General features: G+C 49.6%; 2 long non-coding RNA genes across 2 annotated transcripts; both read right to left on the reverse strand.

Moving 5' to 3' along the window:
* Window positions 1-6578: 6578 nt before the first annotated feature.
* On the reverse strand, window positions 6579-14261 carry LOC141215008 (uncharacterized). Its single transcript, XR_012284157.1, has 3 exons — window positions 14172-14261; window positions 13174-13237; window positions 6579-7146 (listed from the first exon to the last, which is right to left on the reverse strand). It is a non-coding gene; the product is annotated as an uncharacterized lncRNA (long non-coding RNA).
* Window positions 14262-15580: 1319 nt separating this feature from the next.
* On the reverse strand, window positions 15581-16477 carry LOC141215009 (uncharacterized). Its single transcript, XR_012284158.1, has 3 exons — window positions 16391-16477; window positions 15900-15934; window positions 15581-15639 (listed from the first exon to the last, which is right to left on the reverse strand). It is a non-coding gene; the product is annotated as an uncharacterized lncRNA (long non-coding RNA).
* Window positions 16478-20561: the final 4084 nt, after the last annotated feature.

Genomic DNA, 20561 nt, shown 5'->3' on the forward strand with positions numbered 1-20561 from the left:
TGGACCGTTTCCCGTCGTCTTCTGCCGTCTTCCCGCCATCCGCAGCTGCTTCCGGCCATCGGACGCCATCTTCAGGACGCCGAGCAGGAAGAAGAGGGGCGTGGACGCCGAAAGCGCGCGAGACCCGAAGCTCCGCCTCACGCACCGACACTGCGCAAGGTCCTGGAAGGGAGAGAGAGAGACGCTGACGTCATCAGGACGCGACGCAAGGTCCTCGTCCAGAGCAGCAGCAGCGGAGTCGCGGCCTACAGAAGAGGATCGTCGGAAGGTAGGCCACGCTTAACTAGGGGGGAGGAAGATGTCGGACACAGAGGCGCCCACTACCACCAACGCAGCTGCAGCAGCGGTGATGCCCTTTTCCCTGCCCTACATCCCTGGAGCGGCCTGGCTGCCCAAATACTCAGGGGAGCCCCATGCCCTAACTGACTTCAAGGAAAGGCTATACAGTTTGTTCCACGTTTACCCCCTGACAGAGGAACAGAAGGTCAGCATATTAACAGGGCAGTTAACTGGCGCAGCCCAAAGGGAGGTAAAATCATGGCCCACTGAGGAGAAAAGAACCGTGAAGGGTATTCTGGCCCAAATGCGGGGTACCTTTGACACACGTACCTCCGCTGAGATTAAAATGAGGTTCTATGGATGTAAGCAGCGGGCACAGGACAGCATCAGAGACTATGCCCTAAATCTGCAGGAAGCCTTGAGGGCTATTCAACAAACTGACCCTGGCAGTGTGCAGGAAACGGATAAGCTGCTAACAGAACAATTCATAGAAGGTCTGCTGTCTAGCGCCCACAGGGCCCAACTGCGCCTCATGTTCTTTCAGAACCCCGACCTGACTTTTGCCCAATTTAAGGACAGGGCCATAAGGGTGCTCTGTCAATCTGCAACCAGTGGCGCTATAAACCCCCGGCGCCCTGCTCTCACCTACCACCAGGAGGCGGCGCCCTCCTCTATGGACCCCGTGGGGGCAGATGCACAGGTCCTGAACCAAGCCCCGTAGACCTGCACCACCAAGTCCAGGAGCTGACCAGGAGCGTCGCGGCGTTGACCAGGACCGTCCAGGCGTTGCAAGTGGACCCGTCAAGACCCATCGAGCTGGCTTCAAGTCCGGAGGATGTCCCGTGGCGTCGACAGAGGAGGATCCCGTCATTCCGAGGTAGGCCCACAGACCGCTACGCAGAGGATGGATAGCCCATTTGCCGTCGATGCAACCAGCCCGGACACATTTCCAGGTACTGTAATTTAAACTGGTCCAACCTGGGGCAAGGGGCCAACCCCCAGGCATAAGATCACCAGGCCCTTATAATTGGCGTGATAAGTACGTTGGGGGGCGCCCGGTTTTACCCGTGGTGCTGGTCGGTATCCCCATGAGCGCCTTGCTGGATACTGGGTCACAAGTAACCACTATCCCTTATGTACTTTTTAAGCAGTATTGGACTGATGCTGATATCACACGGTATCCTGACAGTAACTTGAGCATCATCGCCAGTAATGGCTTACCCGTGCCGCAGATGGGGTTCAAGTAGATGACCATTAAAATTGGTAAAGTTGAACTGCCGGCACAGGGAGTGATTATTGTGGACATTGACCGTCATGAAAGTCACCCTAAGATAACTGTGGGTACTAACCTAATTGAAAATTGTCTTTCAGAGGTAATTGTAATTCTACAACAGGTGGTGGTGAATGCTAGTTCCAGCCAACAGAGAGTCCTCAACAAGGAGATAAAAGCCCTGATGAGACGGCAGCAGGTAGAACTGTCTGGTGGTGAGATCGGTAGCGTAAGACTCAGTGACCCATTCCCCATTTCCATGCCTCCCAAAAGTGAAATGATGATCTGGTGTCGGACTGCAATCGGGTTGAGAGGTAGAGACTACCAAGCCATGGTAGAACCCGTGTACTCAGACAGCAGGCCCACCATTTTGACAGCCAGGGGGGTGGTTGATGTCCGTCATGGGAGGGTGCCCGTTCGCATTCTCAACATTGGGGAGAGAGAGGTACACTTACCCAGGTACGCTACACTTGCCAAACTGTTTGTTGTCGATCACAAAGCTATCAGGGCCGTGGAACCCTTGCCTCCATCTCCACAGGCGGAGGGTAATGGCTCCCAGAAACAAAAGGAGGACTGGTGCCAGAAACTCCACGTGGGTGCTGACTCCACTCCCCTGCACCAAAAACAAGGAGTCTACCGGGTGGTACAGGAGTACGAGAGAGTCTTTAGTAAGCACCCGCTAGACTTCGGCAGAGTAAAAGGGATAGAACACCACATCCCCACAGGGAGCCACCCACCGATAAAAGAAAGACACCGACCTGTACCCCCTGCACATTATCAGAACGCAAAGGGCATGCTAAGAGAAATGAAGGAAGCTGGGGTCATTAGAGATAGCTGTAGCCCCTGGGCAGCCCCCTTGGTTCTGGTGAAAAAGAAAGACGGCACCATGAGAATGTGCGTGGACTATAGACAAATCAACCGTATTACCCACAAAGACGCATATCCGCTGCCTAGAATAGAAGAGTCTTTAGCCGCACTAAAATCTGCTAACTTCTTTTCTACTTTGGACCTTACTAGCGGGTACTGGCAGGTTCCTGTGGCAGAGGCTGACAAGGAGAAGACCGCCTTCACCACCCCGATGGGACTGAGCGAATTCAACTGTATGCCTTTCGGGCTCTGCAACGCACCAGGGACCTTCCAGCGGCTGATGGAATGCTGTCTAGGGCACCGAAACTTCGAGACGGTCCTCCTTTACCTGGACGACGTGATCGTCTATTCGAAGACCTACGAGGACCATCTCAAGCACCTGGCCGAGGTGTTCGAAGCCCTGGCAGGCTATGGCCTGAAGGTGAAACCATCGAAGTGTCACCTGCTGAAACCAAAGGTCTAGTACCTAGGGCACGTGGTAAGTGCGGAAGGAGTAGCCCCCGACCCTGACAAGGTCACGGCAATCAAGAGCTGGCCAAGCCCCTCGAACATCAAAGAGGTGAGACAGTTTCTCGGGTTGGTAGGCTACTACCGAAGGTTCATCCCCGGGTTCACTAAGATGGCAGCTCCTATGCAGGACCTCCTGATCGGACAGTCTAAGTCCAGGAGTCAAAAGCCACGCTTCAAGTGGGATAAACCGGAAGAGGAGTCCTTCCGCCAGCTAAAGATGGCCCTCACGGGGAATGAGATCCTGGCCTACCCTGATTACGGCCAGCCTTTCATTCTCCACACAGATGCCAGTAATGTGGGACTGGGAGCCGTACTGTCCCAAAACCAACAGGGCAGAGAACGGGTGATCGCATACGCCAGTCGGAAGCCGAGGCCCACCGAGAGGAACCCGGAGAATTACAGCTCCTTCAAGCTAGAATTCTTGGCAGTGGTGTGGGCCATGACGGAACGCTTCAAGCATTACCTGGCCTCCGCAAAGTTCACCGTGTACACGGACAACAACCCGTTGACACACCTGGACAATGCAAGACTGGGTGCCCTGGAACAGCGGTGGATGGCCCGTCTCTCCAACTATGACTTCGTGATCAAGTACCGGGCAGGCAAAACCAACGCCAACGCGGACGCCCTATCAAGAATGCCTCACTTACCTGAAGGTGACGAAGACCCAGAAGAGCTGGAGGAGGTAGAACTCCCCGCGTTTCACCGGTATGGAGCCGCTCAACACTCTCACCGCGTGAAGGAGGAAGATCTAACAACTGTGATGATGAATCCCCTACCTCACCACAGATGGTCCGAGACCCAAGATAGTGACCCTGCAGTCCGCCTGGTGAAAGATCTGCTGACCCGGGAAGACGCCCGCCTAGATCCAGATGCCCCAGAGGAAGCCAAGCAGCTATGGAAGGAGAAGAGCAAGCTGTTCCTCTACGAAGTCAAGTTGTGCAGAAGGATTGTCAACCACCGGACGCACGAGCTGACCTGGCAAGTCGTGGTCCCAAGGCGGGATGCAGCTATGGTCCTGGGGGCTTACCATGACAGAGCGGGGCACTTCGGTTGGAAGAAACTGGAGTTCCTGCTAAGAGGAAGGTTCTTTTGGGTCGGCATGAGAGGAGCTGTAGAAAAATGGTGCAGAGACTGTGGCCCTTGTCACCTGAGGAGGAAGGACCGCACCAGCCAGAAGACACTCTTGAGGCCAATCGTCACCACGCAGCCTCTTGAGCTGGTAGCTCTGGACCATGTCAAATTGGCTCCCAGCCGGTCAGGATACATCTATGCCCTGACAATCGTGGACCACTATTCCCGTTTTCTAGTGGTGGTCCCGGTAAAGGACTTGACAGCCCAAACAGCGGCCAGAGCCTTCCAGCAATACTTCTGCCGTCCACACGGGTATCCGGAACAGGTCCTGACAGACCAGGGTCCAGCGTTCGAGGCTGAAATCTTCCAGGAGTTCTGCAACCTCTATGGCTGTAAGAAGATTCGGACAACGCCTTACCATCCACAGACCAACGGGATGTGTGAGAAGATGAACAATATATTCATTGATCTCCTGAAGACTTTGCCCCTGGAGGAACGCAGCCTGTGGCCAGAAAAACTGCCGGACCTGATAGACCTATACAACAATATACAGGTGAATGCTACAAACTGCACCCCGGCTTACCTGATGCGAGCTAGACCAGGTAAGCTGCCCGTAGACCTGGAGATGGGAGTCCTAATACCTGAGGACACCTCCCCGGATGTGGACTGGGATACGGAAAGGCAACTGCAGTACAAGAAGGTACAGGAGAGTGTGGAGAAGAGCCTGGCCCAGGTGAGAGAGAGGCAAGAAAAACTCTTCAATCAACACGCCCCTGCTGGTCCCCTAGAACCTGGTGGGCAAGTCCTAAAGCGAAAAAGAAGGCTACATAAGTTGGACGACCAGTGGGAAAGGGAACCCTACACCGTACTGCAGTCTGACCACGACAACCCAAAGGTGTGCGTAATCACCAAGGACGGAGGAGAAACCACTAGTGTCGTCTCCAGAGACCACCTCAAAAGGTGCCCCGAGCAACTCCGTAGTGCAGAAGAGGATCAGAGTGACCTTGAACCCGCAGAGGACAAGGAAGAAATGATCAGCACCGTTCTCGGAGAGTTCCCTCAGTCCTGGACTCGCATAAATGATGCCATAGTGGTACCCGTCCTGCATTTCCTGCAACCGGCCCAGCAACAACCAACACCAGAGCCGGAAGGTGAAGAGGAGCAAGCAGTTCCAGAGGCAGAAGAGCCTGTACCAGCAGCCCAGGAGAGTCAACCCTCTGCTGACAGTGAGCCTGCCATGCCTGCGGTAAGCCAAAGGACCCGCAGACAGCTGCCTGCCCTACCTGTACACCCAGCTGGTAGCTGTACCCCTAACGCTAGTGGGTAAAGCCAGGTTGGTCCACCACCAGACAGTGGGCTACGTAGGTCAACCAGGAGCACAAAGGGGCAGATACCCGCTCGCTGGAAAATATAGAGTGTACTAAAATTGTAAATAACCCTGTTGAAAAATGTTGAAATGTTTGCCAAGTTACCTGCGTGATTATTAATAGCGTGTTTCAGTTTCTTGCAGCTACCGTAAGGACTCAAAGGTTATGGACTTTTTATAACCGGGACCTTGTATGGACTGCGTTTGGAGCCTGACCAAGGAATGAACTAAGACTGTAAAGGACTTGGGGTAGGACAGACCCCCACCTGGTTAAGGCTCCCCGTTGTGCTGGTGATATGGACACCCGGTCACAGGCCACACTGTGACCTAAAGAACTCAATTTGTGCGTCATCTGTCTATTAATGTTTTATTGTTATGCATATTGTCTTTGTTTACTGTTTAGTCCCGGAGTACTAAATTTCACTAGGGGGGAATGTGTCACCCTGGCCTGGATGCCACAAGTGTAAATAAAGCTGTGTCTGAGAGCAAGGGGGAGGTTCTCTAGTCAGGGGAACATTAGCATGCAATGCCTCCTGTCTCAGGCCAGTAGGGGGAGCTGGCTGCCCCTATAAAAGCTGGTACTGGGGGCAGGGTTAGGGAGAACTGGACGACCTGCCTCAGCACTGAGAGGTGTCCCAGAGCAGGGACAGAAAGTTGTGTTGCACCTAAGAGGAAGTGTGGCAGTAGGAGAGCCACAAGCCAGAGACAAGAGGCGAAGAGAGCCTGTCTTGGCAGAGAAAAGACTTAATTTTACCAGACTTTGGTGTCTGAGGCTGGAAGGATTCCACATCCCCCAGCAGAGAACCAGTCCGCAAGGGACTGTATATTCCTTGGCCTAAGAAGCCTGGAGGCCCTGCCACAACCGAAGGGACCAGTAAAGCCGTACAAGGCTGGGAGCAGAAAGGAACCCACGTCGTAGGCCATACAGGCGAGAATACACGGAAAGCTCGGAAACGTGGGCTGTTACCCTATCCGGAGGAGATAGCCAGAAGGAGCGCAGAAAGCACGGTAGGCCTACACCCCCACCCTGACCAGGGCCAATTTCCCCGTTGCTCTCAGACATCCAGGTCCCCTCCTAGCCGGGACTGTTTGTGGGTCAGTTTACCTGTTCTAGTAAAGACCCTGGACTGCAACCTGTTGTCTGTGTGCTCCTTGCTCCTCCAGCACTACCAGCACTGGGACTCTCACTACCATCACTCCCACCATCCACTATACTGCCCTGGGGCCGCACTCTTCCCGTGGGGAGTCACACTACCCTAGCTGCACACCTCATCAGCCCCAGCGGTCTGCATGCAGCGGCGGTTCTTAATAACCGCAATCCACGGGTGGCGTAGTCGGACATAAACATCAGCACATAACGGACTGCCACTGGCCTGACCACCCTGAGCCACGGAACCGGGTTGCCACTACTACCCCCATAGTTCCCCTTTCGCCCGGATCCGAGTGCCCCACGGCCCAAGGGGCGAGTCATAACCACAACTGGATCCATCTCTGCAGTGGATAAGCTCCTTCACTTAGAGGGAATGTGAAATGTTAGGGCTGATGCACCCTAGAAATCCAGCAGTTCTCCTTCATTTCTCTAGCAGAGAGGAATATTACTCAGTGCACTGGCAGAACTACAAGTACAAAGTGTTTCATTGCTTTGGAAATGGCAACCTTTTTTTTTCCCCACACCAAAAGTTCATGACTTCTTTTGAGGACCACGCAGATGAAGAATTCTCCACCACTTGCCGAAGCTCTTCAAACAAGGGGCCAAGTTCTTTTTCCAAACTAAGGATTAGACCTAAAAAAAAAAAAAAAAATATATGAATAAATAGTGAAAATTGACTGCAGAAGTCCATATTTCTATGTATATTCCAGCTGTTGGCAGACTACAAGCTGCTGTAGACAATATGTGTACTCCGATTTCAGGGCAGAAAGTGGGAACCTGAAACTTTCCATCATCCGGCATAAAACTGCATCAAACGGTAGAAATGAGAGGAACCTGTTATGGGAACTGCTCTTTGTCCAACTGCTTAAAGGGGATATTGAGTGAAGACAAGTTCTGTAACTTACTGATCGTGGAGGTCGTGTCGCACTGTTTGGAAGCAGAAGGAACTTTAATCCTCATTACAAAATGAAACTAATATTATGCAGATAGAACTAAAACTTGACTATGTTGAGCCAGTTGTGACATTTGTTAGTGGCTGATAACTGGTCAGTGATGACTAGCCCACTGTGTAATCTTAGTTCAGGTGGACAATATGGTAGACATAGTGCTGGATGCGTCTGAGACTGGTTATTGATGGCATTTGTTGTGCAGTGTAATTACTATTGTAGTGGCTTCCATTCAGAGCACACATGAAGCCAATACATTTTGGCTAAAGGGATTCTCCAAAGACGAGTTATCACTTATTGATTAGTGGGGGCAAATCAAGAAATTTTTATCCCCAACAGGGTACTTTTATCCTCATTAAAGTTCATCAGCAGTGCACATGCCTGATTGCAGGACCATTCGTTCTCTATGGGGCGGCCAGAAAAAGCCGAATGCAGCATTACACAGCCCACAGGGAATGAGTAGAGCAGCGGTCAACCATCTTTCTAATGGGCATGAAAGTGCCCCCTTTTACCAATCGGTGCAGGTTGCAGTGGTCATACCTCCACCAATCAATCAGTTATCAGCCACCTTGTGCATAGGCGGTTACTTGTTTTCACCAGACAGATTTTAAGCAAATGTTTGATGTGAGAGTCAATTTAGATCCATTGCTTCCATTCAGCTGAATGATGGGCATGCTATCCTCTGAAGAATAGGACCCCCGTATTATAGTCCAGGAAAGCGGGCACAAGTTGGAAGTGGATCTGCCAGGACTAGTGTTGAGAATTGGAGACCAGAGCACTTTTTTGACGTTAAGTATAAGTTATATATTTTTCTAAACACATCTAAAAATATTTTAAGGACACTTTACTAGTATTTTTTGTTGTTGTTATTGCACTGACTGCACATTTTAAATTATCTTTGTGTAAGGACCACATCACACCATTACTGGATACAGAACATCTACAGTATCATTAAGGGATCAGTAGTTGTATCTCATCAACTCTGACAAGAACCAAGAACCATTTCATGTAAATTGGGACAGGGTAGATTGGATTTTCTCCTCGGCTTCCAGTTGAGAAATTCTTCTTTCACAACAGACATACAGTACAGACCAAAAGTTTGGACACACCTTCTCATATAAAGATTTTTCTGTATTTTCATGACTTTGAAAATTGTACATTCACACTGAAGGCATCAAAACTATGAATTAACACATGTGGAATTATATACTTAACAAAAAAGTGTGAAACAACTGAAAATATGTCTTATATTCTAGGTTCTTCAAAGTAGCCACCTTTTGCTTTGATGACTGCTTTGCACACTCTTGGCATTCTCTTGATGAGCTTCAAGAGGTAGTCACCGGAAATGGTCTTCCAACAATCTTGAAGGAGTTCCCAGAGATGCTTAGCACTTGTTGGCCCTTTTGCCTTCACTCTGCGGTCCAGCTCACCCCAAACCATCTCGATTGGGTTCAGGTCTGGTGACTGTGGAGGCCAGGTCATCTGGCGTTGCACCCCATCACTCTCCCTCTTGGTCAAATAGCCCTTACACAGCCTTGGAGGTGTGTTTGGGGTCATTGTCCTGTTGAAAAATAAACGATGGTCCAACTAAACACAAACCGGATGGAATAGCATGCCGCTGCAAGATGCTGTGGTAGCCATGCTGGTTCAGTATGCCTTCAATTTTGAATAAATCCCCAACAGTGTCACCAGCAAAGCACCCCCACACCATCACACCTCCTCCTCCATGCTTCACGGTGGGAACCAGGCATGTAGAGTCCATCCGTTCACCTTTTCTGCATCACACAAAGACACGGCGGTTGGAACCAAAGATCTCAAATTTGGACTCATCAGACCAAAGCACAGATTTCCACTGGTCTAATGTCCATTCCTTGTGGTGTTTAGCCCAAACAAGTCTTTTCTGCGTGTTGCCTGTCCTTAGCAGTGGTTTCCTAGCAGCTATTTTACCATGAAGGCCTGCTGCACAAAGTCTCCTCTTAACAGTTGTTGTAGAGATGTGTCTGCTGCTAGAACTCTGTGTGGCATTGACCTGGTCTCTAATCTGAGCTGCTGTTAACCTGCGATTTCTGAGGCTGGTGACTCGGATAAACTTATCCTCAGAAGCAGAGGTGACTCTTGGTCTTCCTTTCCTGGGGCGGTCCTCATGTGAGACAGTTTCTTTGTAGCGCTTGATGGTTTTTGCAACTGCACTTGGGGACACTTTCAAAGTTTGCCCAATTTTTCAGACTGACTGACCTTCATTTCTTAAAGTAATGATGGCCACTCGTTTTTCTTTACTTAGATGCTTTTTTCTTGCCATAATACAAATTCTGAGAGTCTATTCAGTAGGACTATCAGCTGTGTATCCACCTGACTTCTGCACAACACAACTGAAGGTCCCAACCCCATTTATAAGGCAAGAAATCCCACTTATTAAACCTGACAGGGCACACCTGTGAAGTGAAAACCATTTCCGGTGACTACCTCTTGAAGCTCATCAAGAGAATGCCAAGAGTGTGCAAAGCAGTCATCAAAGCAAAAGGTGGCTACTTTGAAGAACCTAGAATATAAGACATATTTTCAGTTGTTTCACACTTTTTTGTATCTATATATATAATCGTCTTATCCCGTCTGTCTGTCTGTCTGTGTGTCTGTCTGTCCAGGAAATCCCGCGTCGCTCATTGGTCCGCCAGAGGCCAATCAGCGCCGCGGGATTTCTGAAAAAAGATGGCGGCCGTTAGCGGCTCATTTGCGGGACGGAGCTCAGCGGCGATGCAGCCGGGAGATGACCGGCGCGAGGCGCTCATCTCCCAGCCGGTAGCAGGGGAAGGACCGCCGGCGCCGCTGACCTCCATGCGGAAGGGAGGACCGGGGAGCGGCGCTGCGGGTCGGGATACTTCTGCTGCAAGGGCCCGCTATGTCCTGGGTTCTCGCAGCGTAAGTAGCCGCACAGGCAGCGCCGCTCTCCGGTCCTCACCAAGACGATTCGATGATTGGTCACGGTCTTCGGACCCGACCAATCACTGATCTTAGCGCAAAACTTAAACACCGCTGTGCTGATTGGTCGCCGACGCTGCCCGCGACCAATCACCGATTTGGTCGCCAAATTTAAATATCGGCCGCGACCAATCAGCACAGCGGTGTTTAAATGTGGAGCTAAGATCGGTGATTGGTCGCGGCCGATATTTAAATTTGGCGCCCAAATCGGTGATTGGTCGCGTTCAGCGGCCGCGACCAATGAGCACAATAGTGTTTAACTTTGGCGCCAAAATCAGTGATTGGTCGCGGGCCAAGACAGCGACCAATCACCGATTTGTGCGGCAGATTTAAATAGCAGCCGCGACCAATTGGATGTCAGCGGTGCTGCCTGTGCGGGTACTTCCGCTCCGAGAACCCGGGACATGAGCGGGCGCTCGGAGCAGAAGTATCCGGACCCGCAGCGCCGCTCCCCGGTCCTCCCTTCACACCCTAGCCGCTGATGTCCCCACAGTATCTGCATGGTGTTACAAAGGTCCGGACATTTGTGTTAAAAATCGCTGATTGGTCGCTGGCGCTGCCCGTGACCAATCACCGATTTGGGCGCCAAATTTAAATATCGGCCGCGACCAATCACCGATCTTGACTCCACATTTAAACACCGCTGTGCTGATTGGTCGCGGACGCTATTTAAATGTGGCGCCAAAATCGATGATTGGTCGCGCCCTACGTCGGCGACCAATCAGCACAGCGGTGTTTAAATGTGGAGCCAAGATCGGTGATTGGTCGCGGCCGATATTTAAATTTTGCGACCAAATCGGTGATTGGTCGCGGGCAGCGCCAGCGACCAATCAGCGATTTTTAACACAAATGTCCGGACCTTTGTAACACCATGCAGATACTGTGGGGACATCAGCGGCTAGGGTGTGAAGGGAGGACCGGGGAGCGGCGCTGCGGGTCGGGATACTTCTGCTCCGAGCGCCCGCTCATGTCCCGGGTTCTCGCAGCGGAAGTACCCGCACAGGCAGCGGCGCTCCCCGGTCCTCACTAATACAATTCCGCTCCCCGCTCCTCACCAATACGATTCGCTGGTTGGTCGCGTGCGGACAGCGCGACCAATCAGTGATCTTGGCGCTAAAGTTAAACACCGCTCTGCTGATTGGTCGCGGCCGCTGCCCGCGACCAATCACCGATTTAGGCGCCACATTTAAATAGCGGCCGCGACCAATCACCGATCTTGCCGCCACATTTAAACACTGCTGTGCTAATTGGTCGCGGACGCCAGCCGCAACCAATCAGCGACCTTGGCGCCAAATTTAAACAACGCTCTGCTGATTGGCCGCGGATGCCGGACGCGTCCAATCAGCGAGATTGGTGCCAAATTTAAACAACGCTCTGCTGATTGGTCGCGGACTCCAGCCGCGACCAATCAACGAGATTGGCGCCAAATTTAAGCAACGCTCTGCTGATTGATCGCGGTCGCTGGCCGAGATCAATCAGCAGTATTGGTGCAAAATTTAAACACCGCTCTGCTGATTGGTCGCGGTTGTCGGCCGTGACCAGTCAGCAGTATTGGCGCCAAATTTAAACCTCACTCTGCTGATTGGTCGCAACCACCGGCCGCGACCAATCTTCGTTTTTTGTGCCAAATTTAAAAAATGCTCTGCTGATGGGTCGCGGTCGCTTGCCGCGACCCATTAGCAGTATTGGGGCCAAATTTAAACCCCGCTCTGCTGATTGGTCGCGATCGCCGGCCGCGACCCATCAGCATTATTGGTGCCAAATTTAAACCCCGCTCTGCTGATTGGTCGCGGCCGCCAGCCGCGAACAATCAGCGAGATTGGCGACAATTTTAAACACCGCTCTGCTGATTGGTTGAGGCCGCCGGCCGCGACCAATCAGCGATTTTGGCGCCAAATTTAAACACCGCTCTGCTGATTGGTCGCGGATGCCGGACGCGTCCAATCAGCAAGATTGGCGCCAAATTTAAACACCGCTCTGCTGATTGGTCGCGGATGCCGGACGCGTCCAATCAGCAAGATTGGCGCCAAATTTAAACAACGCTCTGCTGATTGATCGCGGTCGCGACTAATCAGCGATTTTGGTGCCAAATTTAAACACGCTATCCAGTCCTCACTAACACGGTTCGCCGATTGGTCGCGACCGCCGCCCGCGACCAATCAGCGATTTTGGCGCCAAATTTAAACACCGCTTTGCTGATTGGTTGCGGCCGCCAGCCGCGACCAATCAGCAGTATTGGCGCCAAATTTAAAAACCGCTCTGCTGATTGGTCGCGACTAATCAGCGTTTTTGGTGCCAAATTTAAACACGCTCTCCAGTTCTCACTAACACGGTTCGCTGATTGGTCGCGGCCGCCGCCCGCGACCAACCTCCGATATTGCCGCCAAATTTAAACACCGCTTTGCTGATTGGTCGCGGTTGCCAAACGCGACCAATCAGCGATTTTGGCGCCAAATTTAAACACCGCTCTGCTAATTGCGCCCGGTCGGCCGCATACATATTCTAGAATACCCGATGCGTTAGAATCGGGCCACCATCTAGTAAGTATATAATTCCACATGTGTTAATTCATAGTTTTGACGCCTTCAGTGTGAATGTACAATTTTCAAAGTCATGAAAATACAGAAAAATCATTAAATGAGAAGGTGTGTCCAAACTTTTGGTCTGTACTGTACACTGCACCTTTTATCGGGCTAGACATGTAAATACAATGTAAATAATACAGAAGAACGCCTACCTGTATTGGCATTGCTGCTAGCTATGAAGCTCACAACCAACGGCAATCTGTTAAACTGGACAACCTGAAACACAAATCAATGACTTACAGACAATAGAAATGAAGTGATACTTATAACCTCCATATTTCCATGCTGCTTAAAGGCGTTTTCTATTGTGTAAATGATGCTTTACTGTACAATGAACATGGAAAACACTTCCAATGGATCCCTATGAACCGTAATGTGAGGTATGCATGGAGAAAGTGACTTGTGGACCACAAAGAAAACACAGTGAGATCCGGTTAATATCAGTGCAATGAGGACTGAAACAGCAATTCTTAAAGGAGGATGGGCCTATTAATATGTCTATTAACACCGGCACTTTACACACAATCCTCATAACAAATGGAATTAAAACAAAGTGTTTCATCAGGGTTTAGCTTGTTCTTGGACCCCACGCTTTACTCCCCCTCCCCAGGTGCAGGGCTGAGTCTCCACCATAGCTCTCGGTAACGGATATGGGCTGCAGCGCTGACGTCATGTCGACAGCACACCAGCAAATCAGAGAGCTCAGTGGCTTGGTGGTGTAGACAAAACACCCCACTCAAAACACCTGAGCTCACTGACTGGCTGCCAAGCTGCTGATGTGACATCAGCCCCGCAGGTAATACTGGACACATGGAGCAGCCGGAGAGGCTCAGCACCGGACCGGAAGAGGGTGGCTTACACCAGACAATTTTACAATCGTTTTATAACAAACTGCACCCAGGGATCACGATTTTCTGATTTGGGACAATCTCTTTGAGAACTTTGGAAAATATTTACAATCTACATATCTAAAGCCAACTGTATAGCAGGTCAGACAGACCTGCCCGAAAATACCTGCCCCCAAAAAACTCTAAACCAGAAGATGATACCACTTGAATCTGGTTGGGATGAGCATGTCCATCACCACCACCGATCGTGATAATCACACCTGATGCTCACAAAGCCGTCCTGGGTCTACAGCCTTACCTACCTGATACGTGGTGTAGTAACATATGATGCTTTTGTTTTCGGAGAGTCCCAGCTTGCTTCCCTGGTCAGTGGCCAGTGCAAATGTGGATAGAAAACATGGCCTCAGAGCATGTTCAGGGGAATTCTCATTTGCAACTGATAAAGAAAACAGCAATAAGTGTTTGAATGTGAACATTTCTATAATCCAGTCTCCTACTTTTGGTTGATGAGGTACAAGCAGCCCAAAATGGCTGTACACAAATAGAGGGTCCTGGTTTTTCTTTATAGCCCAAGTCATGTGGCATGGCTCTTTACAACTCTGGAGCAAATGCATGTACCTGTATGTTCGTACTGGGGTCTGCATGTGTGGAGGGGGCTCAGCTTGCGCCATATACCGGCTGCTATACAGCCACCATCAGTCTTCAGCAGCAGCGCTTGTTCCAGTCGCTGATGTTTAACTACCTAGGCGCTGCTGTCAATCACTGGCAGTGGCAGTTAAATAGAGCAATCATAGTTTTGCAGTATATAGAAAAAGCAAAGGATCACAGGTTTTCAAGTCCTCTAAGCGGACTAAAAAATAAAGTAAACTAATTGTATTAAGATTCATATCACCCTCTTTTTCCTTTTAAAAATAATGAAAGTGGTTTCCAACTTCAGATTTTGATGCAGTTTTTGAAGCCAAAACCAAGAGTGGATTAAAAAAAGAGACATCTACCATTTATTATTCATTTCTGGCTTTAGCTACAAAAACCGCTTAAAAAAAAAAAAAAATCTCAACATGGAAACAAACCCATCCACTACTTTTACATTGATGCCCCATGCGTAGGATAGAGCATCAATGTCTGATCAACTGGGGTCCCACAACCAGCACCCCTGATGATCAGCTGTAATCGGTGCTGCCGGACGGAAGTGCTTACTTGCAGATCTTGGCCGCCTAGTTGTAGTGGCCGCCGTGGAGTACTACACATCCGCCTCTTATTAAATTGAACTGAATAGGAGGCGAATGTGAAGTACCCTGCGGTGGCCACTACAACTTGATGGCCAAGCTCCGCAAGTAAGCACTTACAGCCGGCGGCACCGATAACAGCGGATCAGCGGGAGTGCCGGGTGTGGGACCCCAACCAACCATCCATTGATGTCCTATCCTATGGATAGGGCATCAATGTACACGTAGTGGACAACTTCTTTAATCTCAATTATCATTATGGCTGAAATTATTAGATTGAGTTCCAATATTGGCAGGAACAAATCTGCTGGTCAGATAGTTGCTTGTGGGCTCACCAGTGGTTCATCATATCCGCATCATTAATTTGGAAGTTTGAGATAAGAGTTGAGGTGTGTAACCTAGCTGTAAGAGTGGGTATAAGGGCAGAGAACCACATTACAGCAGAACTGCATGCCGAGACATGCATGTCCATTCTAGTTCCTTACCTTTAATTACAGGTACCCCATCTCTGTCTGACACTACAATGGCATGAAGTCCTTCAACACTAATAAAACAACAATCAAAAGGTTATGTTAGTAATAGACATAATTTACTACACACCTCACATCAGAATGACCATTGTTAACGAGCCAACGCATGGGCATTGGTATCAGAAATAAAGGCCCCAGAGACCAGGCTGTATCGTCAGAGAGAGGAGGGCAGGAGTTTTGTTATTCAGACCTTGGGAGTTGAGGTCTTAAATTATTAAATATAATTACATAATAGCAATCATTAATCATACGAAAAACTATGGAAAGAAAGTACCTTGGAAGTTTTTTGTAAAGGAACCTTCTCAAGTCCTTGGAAAAGAAAAGAAAAAGCAGATGAGTATGGGTACCCATATCTAACCAAGAACAGGATGGCGGGCTTCAGAATGTTAGCCAATGCAAAGTGGAACTCCTGTACTCCTGACAGGCAGAGGCCCGGGAGGTAACACCATCACCTATCCAGCTATTATGGCATATCCTGTGCATATACCATGAATGCTGGAGATTAAAAAACCCTTTGATATGAGAGATCAAACCTAAGCTTTCATAATATTGGATTTTAAGATAAAAAAAATGTAGTAGATAAACCACTTCCCGTCAAAGCACTTCCTAATGGAACATGCCCATTGACATTAGGACTTGCATCTTCATCCTGGAATCATGATCCCAGGGCTCCATCCAACAGTGCTCACTACCCACATCAAGCAGGGATCCAGCAGTGAAAGGGTGCACTGTCAGCACTCTGCCGCTGCTCCGTTAACTCCTTACATGCCATGGTCACTGGAGATATTAGATCCGACTGGAGACGCCATCTAATAGGCGGCCTGCCAATATAACACACACAGGCTGGACATTGAACTGCACTAATGGATTATTTATGCAACTAACGCATTGCGTGTTCCCGTTGTGAAACTAATCATTTACAAAAATGTTGAAAAACAGGTTTTGTTTTCCCAATAATTTTTTTTTATCAACTAAAAAACAAATTCCAACAAAAAAAACACACACATTTGTCATTTTATCACAAAAATAAGGATGACCAAAAAGACTTACATATCCCAAAATAGTACCAATAAAACACGTTATGATCCTAAGAATATGAAAACAATAAAACAGAAAAAAAAGATTTGTTTTTACAGAGGGGTGTACTCATTTGTGGGATCCAGATCCATCAGCCAAGTCAGTAGTCTCTGGACTCTGGATAGGAGGCTCGCAAATCTCTTACTTTGGAGGGGTCCCTAACGTGGCTTTTGATTAGTCTGGCTGGTGCAACGTCATTAATGTGTCATCAGTAGTGTTGAGCATCCGATGCTGAAATATCGGGTATCGGCCGATATTTGCGGTATCGGAATTCCGATACTTTTGCAATATCGTATACCGGAATCGGAAGTTTCCATAATGCAATGAGCCAGTTTCATTTTATTCAGCCAATGAGGATCCTAAGAAGTGTGGGCACATCCTGTTAGGCATGTAGGCATCTTAACTAATGGCATGGCTGTGATTGGCTGCTGAAATTATGTCATGATGCACTATAAAAGCCGCCGCCGCCATTTTGAGCTCACTCTGCTGTGAATTCAGTTAGGGATAGGATGCTGTTGTTCTCAGGGACAGTTTTAGCTACCTATTAGCTCTATTCTGCTTTACCCAAGCTACTTTATAAATCGCTGTGCCTTGCAGTGCTAGTGCACAGTTCTCTGTGCTGTTCACCACTGTCTGCAAGGTCTCTGTGTGTGAGTGCAGCTCACGCTGTAGTGTGTGCTTCAGCCACGTCTGGTTGTAGTGCGCTCAGCGTGCGTCACTGCCTCATACATTGTCCTTTTTTGCTAATTGATAATTTTTCCTGATTTCTCCTATTAGTGTGGTGGTTCCATCCGTATTCAGCTAAACTGGTTCCAAACACACTATATAGGAGTAGTTAGAGGAGCCTTTCTGCAGCATTGGGCCCTGCAGCCCCAGCCAGATTAGTATTAGCCTATTTTTTGTAGCCTCATCTATTGCATTGTAGGTTACCTTCCTGCATTGTAATAGCTACAAAAAGTTTGTGATACTATCGGTATTACATCTTTGGGCACATCCAGTGTCTTTTTGTGACAAAAAAGATCTAAGTAAAGTTCACCAAACACTCCACTTTACAGTTATGTAGGCCACATTAGCTCATATTAAAGTCTACACTTTATAAAATTAGTGTTTCTTATACCTGTTAGCAGCTGTTCAGGAATAAGCACACTAAGCCCTTAGTACTTTTCTGCCTATCTTTATCAGTCTACCAAGATGAAGAAGGCAGGGAGTAAGGCATGTGGTCGTGGGCGTGGAGTTTCTGAAGGGAGAGGACGTGAGGATTCTGTGCCTGCAGGGAGAGGACGTGGGGATTCTGTGCCTGCTGCGGGCACCAGTGACTCAGCATCCCCCAGTTTTACCAGGGAACAGTCCTTTATGCGCAGCTTTGTAGGAGCTAGCCGTACCCCACTGCTGTGGGAGGACCAAATTGAAGCCGTTGTCGGATGTATGGCAGCGAACGCATCGACTTCAATTAGTTCCAGATCCTCTCAGGTCCTGAGCACTGAAGAGCACCCATCTGTCTCTTCACCACCTGCCAAATTGCCCAGGCAGTCAGAGAGCCCTGGACAGGACCATCTCTACTTCTGTTCTCTGAATCTCTTTGCTTGGAAAGAGGGGGCCAGCCAAGCAGAATTCTAGAATTTGAAGAAGAGGTAGTATGCAGTGATGCGCAACCGTTTTGTCTCTCTGAATCTGAAGAGGCGGGTGGACCAGTGCCTATGGTCAGCAGCACACCTCAGTACGCATCTGATGATGAGACTCAGGTGCCACTTTCTGGTGCGTACTGTGCTGTCGAGACTACCCAGGAGAAGCAGTTGTTTGAAGAGGGTGGTGTAGATGATGAGGTCCTTGACCCATCATGGCGTGAGGGACAGGAAGGTGGTGGGAGCAGCTCTGAGGAAGAGATTCCCCAAACGGCCCAAAAAGGAGGGAGAGGGAGGGGGCAGACTTGGTTGCCTGTAGCCTCCACTTCGGCACCCATTAGGAGCATGGCTCTTCCAAAATCCAAAGCGGGCGCTCCCAAGACTTGCAGTGCCTGGTCCTTTTTTGACACAGTTGCAGATGACATTTGCTTTGTCAAATGCAAGCTGTGTAATCAGAAGGTGAAAAGAGGGAAAAGTGTCAGCAACCTCAATACCACAAATATGTGGAAACATGTGCGGACCAAGCACGTGGTGGAGTTACAAAAACACACTGAAGACCTAGGCCAACCTACAGCGCCACCTACCACCTCTTCAGCTCGTGTTATAGCCTCTTCCTCCAGCTCACACACAGCTGGTTCGGCTTCCTCACAGGATCGCCATGGAAGAATCTCTGGCACTGTTGTACAGAGACACAGTGTAATTCCACCCACAGCACCACTTTCCCTGTCATCCTCACACTCCCAGGCCAGTCTACAGCCATCGTTAGCACAGGCATGGGAGAAAAGGCGCCCATGCTCGGCAAACCACCCCCGAGCACAGGCACTGAATGCTGTCATTGCAAAACTACTGGCCCTTGAAATGCTATCATTCAGGCTGGTGGAGACTGACACCTTCCATAACTTTATGGTATTGGCAGTCCCACAATACAACGTGCCCAGACGCTTTTATTTCAGCAAGCAAGCCGTCCCTGCCCTGCAACAGCATGTGGAGGGAAAAATTAAACATGCGCTACAAAACGCCGTCAGTAGCAAGGTCCACCTGACCACCGATGCGTGGACCAGTAAGCATGGACAGGGACGATACCTTTCCCTCACTGCCCATTGGGTAAATGTTGTGGAGCCGGGTACAGATCTTGAGAGTGGCGCTGTACGTGTTCTGCCAACTCCAAGGATTGCAGGAATCCAGTCTGTACACATTGACTCCTCCTCATACTCCAGTTCCTCTGAATCAACGCTGCTGGAGCCGTCACGGTCTACCTCCACATTGACCCGTGAACGGTTACCTGTTATGATGACCGATATGAGCACAGCCGTGGCCAAACGTCAACAGGCCGTATTAAAATTAATTTCTTTGGGGAATCGAAGCCACACAGCGCAGGAGCTCTGGAATGCCATCAAGCAGCAGAGCGACGTGTGGTTTGTGCCAGCGAATCTCCAGCCAGGCATGGTAGTGTGTGACAATGGCCGAAATCTGGTGGCAGCTCTGGGCCTAGGCAAGCTCACTCACATCCCATGTCTGGCACATGTGCTCAACTTGGTCGTGCAGAGTTTTTTGAGGGACTATCCGGATCTTGATGCACTGCTTCACAAGGTCCGCATAGAGTGCGCTCACTTGCGGTGTTCCAGCACTGCAAGATCGCGCATTGCAACTCTGCAGCGCCGATTATGTCTTCCGGAACATCACATCATATGTGACCTACCCACGAGGTGGAATTCAACGTTACATATGTTGGAGAGGTTGTGTGAGCAGCAGGCAGCAGTAATGGAGTACCAGCAGCAGCAGGCGCAAACAAGTCGCAGTGCACGCCGTTCACACTTCACCACCACTGAGTGGGCCTCTATGAAGGACATTTGCCACGTTTTTCGTGCCTTCGATTATTCCACGCGGATGGCGAGTGCAGATGATGCACTAGTCAGCATGACTATCCCCCTTATCAGCCAGCTTGAAAAAACACTGCAAGCACTAAGGGACGAGGTTTTGGAAGAGGTGGAGGATGAGGAGTCACAAATGCCATCTGCTTCTCTACAGTCTGCGCAACGTGGTTCTACACAAAGGCCTAGGCAGGGGACACTTTGTGAGGAGGATGAGGAGGAGTCAATGGAGGAGGAAGACATCTGTCCAGAGGAGGGAGGTACACAATGCTCTAGTAGTTAGTATCTAGAGCGAGGGTGGGGTGATGCAGAGCAGGCAGAGATCACGCCTCAAGCAGGGGACAGCGTTTCTTGGCCAGTTGGCAG

The sequence above is a fragment of the Phyllobates terribilis genome, unplaced genomic scaffold (genome assembly GCF_046119375.1).
Source record: "Phyllobates terribilis strain yellow unplaced genomic scaffold, ASM4611937v1 Scaffold_230__1_contigs__length_3167835, whole genome shotgun sequence".
In the NCBI taxonomy this organism is placed as follows: Eukaryota; Metazoa; Chordata; class Amphibia; order Anura; family Dendrobatidae; genus Phyllobates; species Phyllobates terribilis.